Source organism: Pinus tabuliformis, chromosome 5_2, assembly GCF_031772625.1.
Source record: "Pinus tabuliformis cultivar Carrire ecotype Pingquan chromosome 5_2, CPIR1, whole genome shotgun sequence".
NCBI lineage: Eukaryota > Viridiplantae > Streptophyta > Pinopsida > Pinales > Pinaceae > Pinus > Pinus tabuliformis.
The window spans coordinates 995,491,642-995,500,691 of NC_142306.1; positions in this window are offsets into that span (position 1 = coordinate 995,491,642).

The following is a 9,050-nucleotide window of genomic DNA, read 5'->3' on the forward strand; positions in this document are numbered from 1 at the left end:
TTGCGTTTTCCAAATTTATCCCTTCCGTGAATAAAATTTATTCATTCTTTTCTTTAAATGTTTTTTTCGTAGTATCTTTCAAATACGTTTTTTTAATCAGAGAAGTATTTAGGTTTTAAAATAAAATAAAAATAAAAATTTTTATTTAGTAAATAAATTATTTCATAATAGTATTTGGTTATGATTCTAAAGTTAAATAATTATTAAAAGAAATATTTTTAATATTAAATATATATACTTAGATGTTTGTATTTTAAAAAAGTTTTTAGAATTTTAATTTAATTTTTGATAGTTGTATAAATTAAATTGTTTATAGATATATGGATATTAATTTATTATATGATCAAAACACATATTTTATTAAAAATATTTTATTGCCAAGATAAAAAACATTGAAAGGTCATGATTATTTTGGAGATAAATTTCAATTTTTTATTTATAATTACTATTAGAATATTGAGTGGAGGTTAACTCTTTATCATTCATTAATAATTATTGATGATTGAATCAAAATTCTAAAACTCCTTATTCAAAAAGAGATATGGCTACTAGTGGATTCTATGGATTTCGCCTCCATTAAATCATCTAAACTATTCTTAGTAGTAATACATATTAAAAGCTGAGATTTATCTCTACCCTTTTAATTAAACTTATTCATTAAAAAATTGTCATACGGACATTTGTCATATGAACATGAGTTATGGATTTTTTTGGTATCTGCTATTAGTAAGCCATGTTATTCACTCAGGTTATTGTAACAAAGTATATTTACAGGTTAAGGATCTCCATGATAAAATTGGTGTGAATCTCAATGGTTAAAAATAGTGTAGTGTAATTTTTAAATGTATATGTGTTTAATTTTTATATTAATTTTTTTATAATAAAAAACTATAAGAATAAGAATAATAATTATAATTATAATTTAGTGGTTTTAAATGTACTTGTGTTTGATTTTAATATTAATTTTTTTATAATAAAAAACAATAATAATAACAATAATAATTATAATTATAATTATAATTATAACTCAGTTGTTTTGTTTGGTGTGGGAAATTTGAGATGTATTATGGGGTAATCCTTTTGATTCATAACCACTTTTATCTTGAATGTACTAATCCCCCATAGCGATCCAATCTCTCAACTTGTAAACCTCTTTTTGACTTTGTTTGGCGCATAAATTGCTTCTGCAGACATAATTAATCTCCCTAGACCTAGTGGCTTAGTCTAGAAACAAGCAAGACAAAATTACAATGTTTTTCCTTAGAGATGTTTGAAATATGAAAGAAAAAGTTGTTTGGAATCTAATGCAAGCTTCCTCCCACTTACTTTTTAGTTCCATCTCCAACTCCAATTTCTAAAGTGGAACCTACAAATCATTCAAAACAAACGAGAGAACAAAATATACAAAATAGCATATACAAAAAACCCTAAACAATAAGTCAATGATTCATCTTCTACATATGCATAAACAAGACATAATGTATAGGAGAAACAATGCACTTTTGTATTAATAATGATAGGAAAATATTACAATCCTTTGTAAGCCTTGACTTTGTGAATTTCTCCAACCTATCTTGTCCTTGCTTTGCCACAATAGTAAGTCTTCAATCATCCCTAAAGCACATAGATGGATCATGGACTTCTAAACAATATGGAAAGCATAAATACATAATAAAAGCATATGGAAAGCATAAAGACATAATCAAAGCCTCAAAAAGCCAACCCAAACTCTATGGTAGATGTTGTATTTATATGGCAAATGGTGTGGTTTTGGATTTACCATTCTAGGACTTAGATCCATATTAGAGGGAGGTAACTTCTAAGAGATAAGAACTCAATAGTAGGAGTTTGAGATCAGATCCAATAGTAAATAGTTAAAACCACTCGTGAGGCTTCTAGAGAGAGAAACTTAGCAATTAATTTTTACTTTTACTTATTTCCAAGTGTCCATTACAATTTTTCTTAAAGAAACCTAGGTTGCCAAGCGTAGTTTCCACGTGTGCAACCTATGTCACCATATTTTTTCAATGAAGTAAGTGCGATGAGGCCCTAAACTAGGGTTTTTAGCTAATATAAACTAGGATTCTCATAGCTTCTCTAAAGAGAATTCTTTTGGCATATCGAGGTACGATTGCAAAGTCTAAATGGATGATGTTAGATCCAGGTTCACAGGAACTTGTTTAAATTCCACAAAATGATCTGTAACAGACTGCAAAAAGTGAGGAAAAGTTTGCAACTTCAGATATTTGTTTCCTCTAGATTCTTGATGGATCTAGCTTTAAGATGGATCTATGCTTGTTTTGATCAAAACACTAATAAAATATTTTGACACTAAGAAATTTTTTATTGTCACTCATTTCATATAAACATTGAATTATTTTTTTTATTAATATTTTTTTATGATGTTACATATCAATGCCATATCTCCATATTAAACATTGAAAGAATTACATATCTCCCTATCACCTTGAATTAGAAGGAGCCTCCCCCTCTTGCACACACACAGATATATATATATGTGTGTGTGTGTGTGTGTTTTAAAGTATTTTTCTCAACATGAAAATTGAAATATTATATATATATATATATATATATATATATATATATATATATATATATATATATATATATAAGATGTTAAAATATTTTGCTTAACATGAAAATTGAAATATTTGAATTTTGAACCATCAAACATTTTTTTATTATAAATATTTTTTAAATATTATATAACAAATCCATATTAAGTATTAAATAAATTACACCTCCTTCCCTTAAGTGAAAATATAATTTTTTAGATTTAAATTACTTTATTTTTCCTTATAAAACTAGCACAACTATGTAGATTAACTGGATAGTAAATGCTCAATTCATAATAAGCATTAAAAGAATTCATTATACATCCATGTTGCTAAAATTAAAAGTAGCCTAGATCTATTTTAAATTTGGATCTTCCAATCATCCTAGATCTAGTGTAAATCATGATCTACCAACCACCACAGTTCTAGCTGAAATTTGGAGCCAAAAGGGATCAAGTCAGGAGCTAATTTGGATCTAGGCTACTACTTTTATATTCATAATGGATTATTTAAGTTCTTAATTAAGCTTCATTGAGATGAGAGACTCATTCTATAGCGCAATATGAGAGAGAGAAGTGTAATTTAGTCCATGCTCAACTTGGTGTCTCTTAAAAAATATGATTATACATATTTGGGTAGTTTTAATTAAAAGCATTATAAAACATCAATAATATCATACTCATTGCATTCACTTGGTTGGCTGTCAATATTACAATCATGTACGAAAAAGATGTGGTAAAAATATTTCACTCATTTTTGGAGTTATAAATAAAATATTACTATATCTATGTTAAATAACATAATTTTATATAACTTTATACCCATAAAGTAATTAAAAATTTATAAAAAATTCTAATACTTTTAGAAATATTTCAATATAAACTTAAATAGATTGTTTGAATATCCATATTAACATATTGAGTCGAGAGGCTCTCCACAATGGAATATGAGGTAAAAACCCAATATGATTGGAGATATTTTCATGTAATGTTACATTTAAAAATAATAAAATAATACTTACATTAACAAATTAAAAAATAGTAATAACAAAAAATTAAACCATAACAAATTAAAAACTAGTAATAACAGGAAATTAATGTTAGCCATAAATAAAATACTTTCGCCTTTAATTTACATCAAACTTTATATACTTAAAAGGAAAAAATAAAATATTTTCTTTTAGTATGTCGAAGATATTTAGTTACTTCATTATGTAATATGGACTTGGAAAATCTCATGTAATTAATTAAAAAACACTAATAACCAAAAAAATCAATGTAGGCATTAAATAAATTATTCAAATTCAACTTTATTTTACATCAAATTTTATATTATGAGATAAAGTAATTGGAGGTTAAAAAAATAAAAATACATTTTAATATGAGTGAGATATGTAATTTCTTCATTACTCAATATGGAGCTGACAAATGGCATGCATCAAACTTTATATTATGAGATAAAATAATTGGAGGCTAAAAAATAAAAATACTTTTTAATATGAGCTAGATATATAATTTCTTCATTACTCAATATGAAGCTGACAAATGGCATGTATTCTAATATTCAAATTAACATAAAGTCTCATAATCGTAAAAGGTTGGCATTAATACATAGAATTGGCATCAATATATTGTTAGGATTTTCCTGTAGGTTTGAACTTTACAATAATTACGATTTCTTTTAAAAATGTCAGCGACATAGTCGAACCTCGTGGCGATGGTAATTGTTAGTTTAAAGAGTCTATCTATATGGTACTATGACTCTAGTTCAATGTGTATTGTGGTCCCATCCATACCTTATTCATATTTAATAGAACGGCCTTTGGTATTATTTCCATAACTCAAACTTATGGCAATCATTAATTTTCTCGGGTTGTTGAATGCCCTAGGGCTGCAGACCACCTCTGGCGTGAATGTCGTGGCGTCTCTAGCTGGATCGTTCACGCAAGAAGATGTGCCAAATCTACGACATCCAGACTGCCTCTAGATCGAACAGTTGAGGTAATGTTTTGTTGAACAAAGTATGGACTGTGAGGGAAAACTTGACATTTGGTGCTTCTGTTGAACGCTCGCCTAGTCTCCGAGCTAGTCGAGTAGCCTCCTATCTGGTAAGGGTTCTTGTCCTGCAAATTGGAATTGTCTATTTATCCGTAATACATTCTTCAATAAGTCAAGCCCTACTAACTTCTGAGGTTTATGCGAGTTTAAAGAATGTTTCACTGTTTCACAGTTTTCGTTGGGTAGAATAAAAGTAAAAGTAGGCCATTATTTCTATTGTTCGACTGAGGTGATTTGCCAAGAATGTCTCGCTATTATACTGTTATCTATCTTTGAAAATTAAGGCCTATTCGTTCCACTTCTGTTTGCTAAATAGATTAATTCTTTGCTATAATAACTTCCAGAATTGTTGTAGTTGAATGAAATTAACTTACAAGTTTACCATTTTTCTTTTCTTCAATAATAAGTAACACTCTTAACCTGTAATGATTCCAGCTATAACCCTTCTTGGTTAAAATATTAAACTGGTTAATAATCTACTTACTTTAAGACAAAAGCTAGACTAATGGAAGGTACCTTCTGCAATTTAAAGTGAAGTCCTTCAAATTTACATATTTGTCTCGCCTTTCTAGACACATTGGACTTAGATATTTATGATTATTTTCCTCCCAAACTTGAGACCAGTGCTGTTCCACTTGAAGTCTCCCCCCAAGCTACCCTTCTTAGGGTATTCTCTTCAAGATTCCCTGTTCTTGAAATGTAAAAACTATCATGTTTTAATGAGACATAGCCATGGTATCACTCGCTCTCCCTACAACATAGCTTATCTTGTAGCTCTCTTCTTTTTCGAGGTCTTAGATACTCATCATCCTCTTGATCCCTGGAATAAATCTTCACTTTGGAAGTAGTTAGGGTTGAGGTAACCACCCAGCCTAACTGTTTGAGAACAAACTGTTATCCTTTGATAACTCCTCTTTTTACTTAATTTATATCAATTAATTATTGTCATCATTCCAGCAATCCAGTTATGCAATAGAAACAGAATTACTATTTATAAAAAAGTTAACGAGTATTTAGTTTGTCCAAAAAATGCAGTAAAATAAATATTTACACATATATGGGGGCATCACATCCCCCCCCCCCAAGATTGAACATCGTCCCAATGTTCTTCTATCGGAAATAACCTTGGAAATATCTTCCTCATAGTCCTTTCATCTTCCTAGGTAGCCTCGTCAGGCCCAAAATGCTACCACTGTACCTTAACTTGGGTGATAACTCATCTTCACAGCATTACTTCTCTCCGATCGAGTATACCCATTAGCTCGACCAGGAACTTTCCTTTCGGTTCTACCTATATTGTCAAAAGTAAATAGAGTATTACTTTAGTTACCTTGGTAAAATCAGAATATAAATCTACTATGCATACATACATACACATATACAAGATAAGTTGATGAGGAATTTTTATTTTTTTTTAACTTTTCCCCCTTCACCTATATTTCTTACCAGTTTATTGTGTGTTTGGGGTCATAAATGTATTTATTTAACACTAAAACGTGAAAATAATTGTGCACCCAAATATGGCTTGGCAATGCAAGTTGATAAGCTACAGGTCCAATCCATGCTAAATTTTGGAAAGGTCCACAGAACTTGGGTGCCAATTTGGTGCAAACCATCCACTGTAGTGTACATTTCTTGGCTCTAACATGAACATAGCCATGATCCCCCGCTTGAAATTCCCAAAAGCTTCTCTTCCAGTCAACAAAGTTCTTTTGTTGGTCCCAGGCGACCCTCAAATTGGATCGCAGTTCCTTGACCATTTCTTCCATCTCTACTAGCATATCAGTCCCCAACATTAACTTATCTTCCGAACCACCCTAGTTTGAGGGAGTCTTGCATTTATGTCCATAGAGCACTTCAAAAGGGCTCATTTTTGTAGAAGTGTGATAATTATCGTTGTAAGAAAATTCTACAAGATACAAGTACTCTTCCCACTTAGAGGGTTGCTTCATTACATATGCATGTATCATATCCTCCACCACCTGGTTTACTCACTCGGTCTCCCCATCTGTTTGAGGATGGTGATGAGCCTCATGAATGGGTAATTATATGGGTTCATTTTACCTACTAACCTAGTCAAATCAACCATTCTCTTAGCTTATTGTATGATTTTCTTATTATATTTATGCTTATAGAGTGAGTTGAGTTAGTTATGATGCAATGTGATCTAACATGTATTTAATGCAAATTATTGATGGATTTCGAGGACAAAGTCAAGGATCCAATGGTCAAATGGCAGCAATAACTCGAATTAGATAGAGGAGAGGACTTATAGGAGGGAATTCCCTTCATTTATTACTCCTCACTTTGAATTCCCCTTCATTCAGCTCGAAGTACAAGAAGCCAAATCATGCGCTAGGAGGTAGCCGAGCAAGTGGAGGATGATTGATAGTTATCTCTAGTTTTGGCAGCCAAGACTCCCTGATTTTAAGAAAGTTGTTGGTAGCTTCAGATGTATAAGTAGAGAGGCTTAGGGCCCCACTAGGGTCAGATTTTTTCTTATGTAAACTCTGCTCAAATTTTGAGCTTACTATTTTGTGACAGTTTTATGTAATCTTGCTAATTTTTGATAGTGAAGATGGAATCCTTTTTGAGCTAGCACTGAGTTACCTCAGAAGGCTAAATCTCTTGGGTTAGGGCCCAATCCAAGCATCTAAGCTTCTCTTTACTTGTATTTGTATGCTTTACTTTAGTTTGTAGATTAATTTGTTGTTAGATGTATTTCTTTTATGGTTAAGAATAAGTTGCTTTTGATGATTTAGTAGTTTTCTTCCATTTATGCTTTTTGTAGTAGGTTAAGCAGCGATCAAAAAAGATTCAAAAGGCTAGCAATAGTGCCTTGGCCTCTCTTCCTCCCTTTGGGACCATGATTTGAGGCAAAGACTCTCTTGCTGCCCCAAAAACATAGATTTTTCTCACTCATAGGGCTTCTAGTGTTTACAGCTCTTTAGTAGGTTGATAGTCCAGTTTTGCTTTGCTTCAGATCTCCTTTATCATGTTCAATTCCTAATTTTCAATATTCCTCTTTCATGCTTTCCTTTCTTGCAACATTTCTCAACATTTCCTTTCATAGATCATAGTTTAGACCATTTTAATGCAAAACTTTGTTTTTCCTAGATGCACTCATTTCATTGGTTGCTTGATTTTCTTGGTTGAATGTCAGTTTCTATGTAGCAGATCTCTTCTAGCAGTAAGCCACCTTACCAGAAATCACACCCTCCATCTGATCCATGCCCTACAGGTCTCCTAAACCTCACCTCAATTCTGCCCTAGTTTCCTTCATTTGTTTTCATAGAACTTCTTCCTCTCTCCATGGGCAAACCCAATCACCTTTCTCTCTCCTGGTGATTTATGGTAGACCTTAGGTGCCCTAACACCTCATTCCAACCTTCATCCACATTTTCCACCAACTCTCACACCCTCAAAATAGCGGAAATTGCTCTCGGCCTCCTCCTATAGGCCTCTTGTAGTTTCCCTGTTTTCCTCTTGTGGTTTCCCTGTGTCCTCGTGTAGTTTTTCCTATAGGCTTTCTTTAGAAGGCCGAGTTTGGGAAAAGCCTCCAAAAGGCCACCTAAGACCTCCTAGGACCCATCCACACCATCTTACATCCTCCCAAGCTCCAAAACCGCCCTTTAACACCACTTGTTCGATGCCACACTCACACACAATAAATTAGATGCATGTCAAATTCACATAAAAACACATAAAAATAAAAAAATATGTATTTTGCTTATTAGTTCCAAAAAATAGCATGGTTAGATGTTGTTTACTTTCTTGAGTAGGTAATGGCATTTCTTTCATGGATTCATAGTGTTTTTGGCAAAAGTAGGATTAGCTTGTTGATTAGGGTTTACTAGGTCTTGCTTTACATTACAATCTTTTTCCTTTCTGCAATTAGAATAGCTTCTGTAGAGTAATCTTTCTTTCTTTCATCACACATAGAGCTTCTTCTGAGATCTATAGAAGTTTGCTTGAGCTCCTAGTGATATTGCGCTAGCTGACCAAGTGACAACCTACAGTGAGACCTAGTACTTGTGTATACAGCACTGACACTTCCAAGTTTGTTACGAACTACCAGGTTGATAAAAGTAAAGTTGGCAACCCAGGAGTTGCAGCATTCTTGCTGCAATACTGGTGCTCACCACTTTCTAGCATTGTTTCTAGGGAAGCATTAGAGTATTCTATGATTATTGCTTTCTTCTATTTCCTATTGCAACATTCTGCCAATAGTTTATTTCGGCAAAAGTAGACTAGTCATTTATTTTCTTTCAAGTTCTACATTTCTTTGCTTTCCTTTCCAATTCTGCAAATTTCATTTCGGCAAAAGTAGACTAGTCATTTCTTTTCTTTCAGTTCTACATTTCCTTTCTTTCCTTTTCAATTCTGCAAATTTCCATTCATCATGTTCATTTCAGCT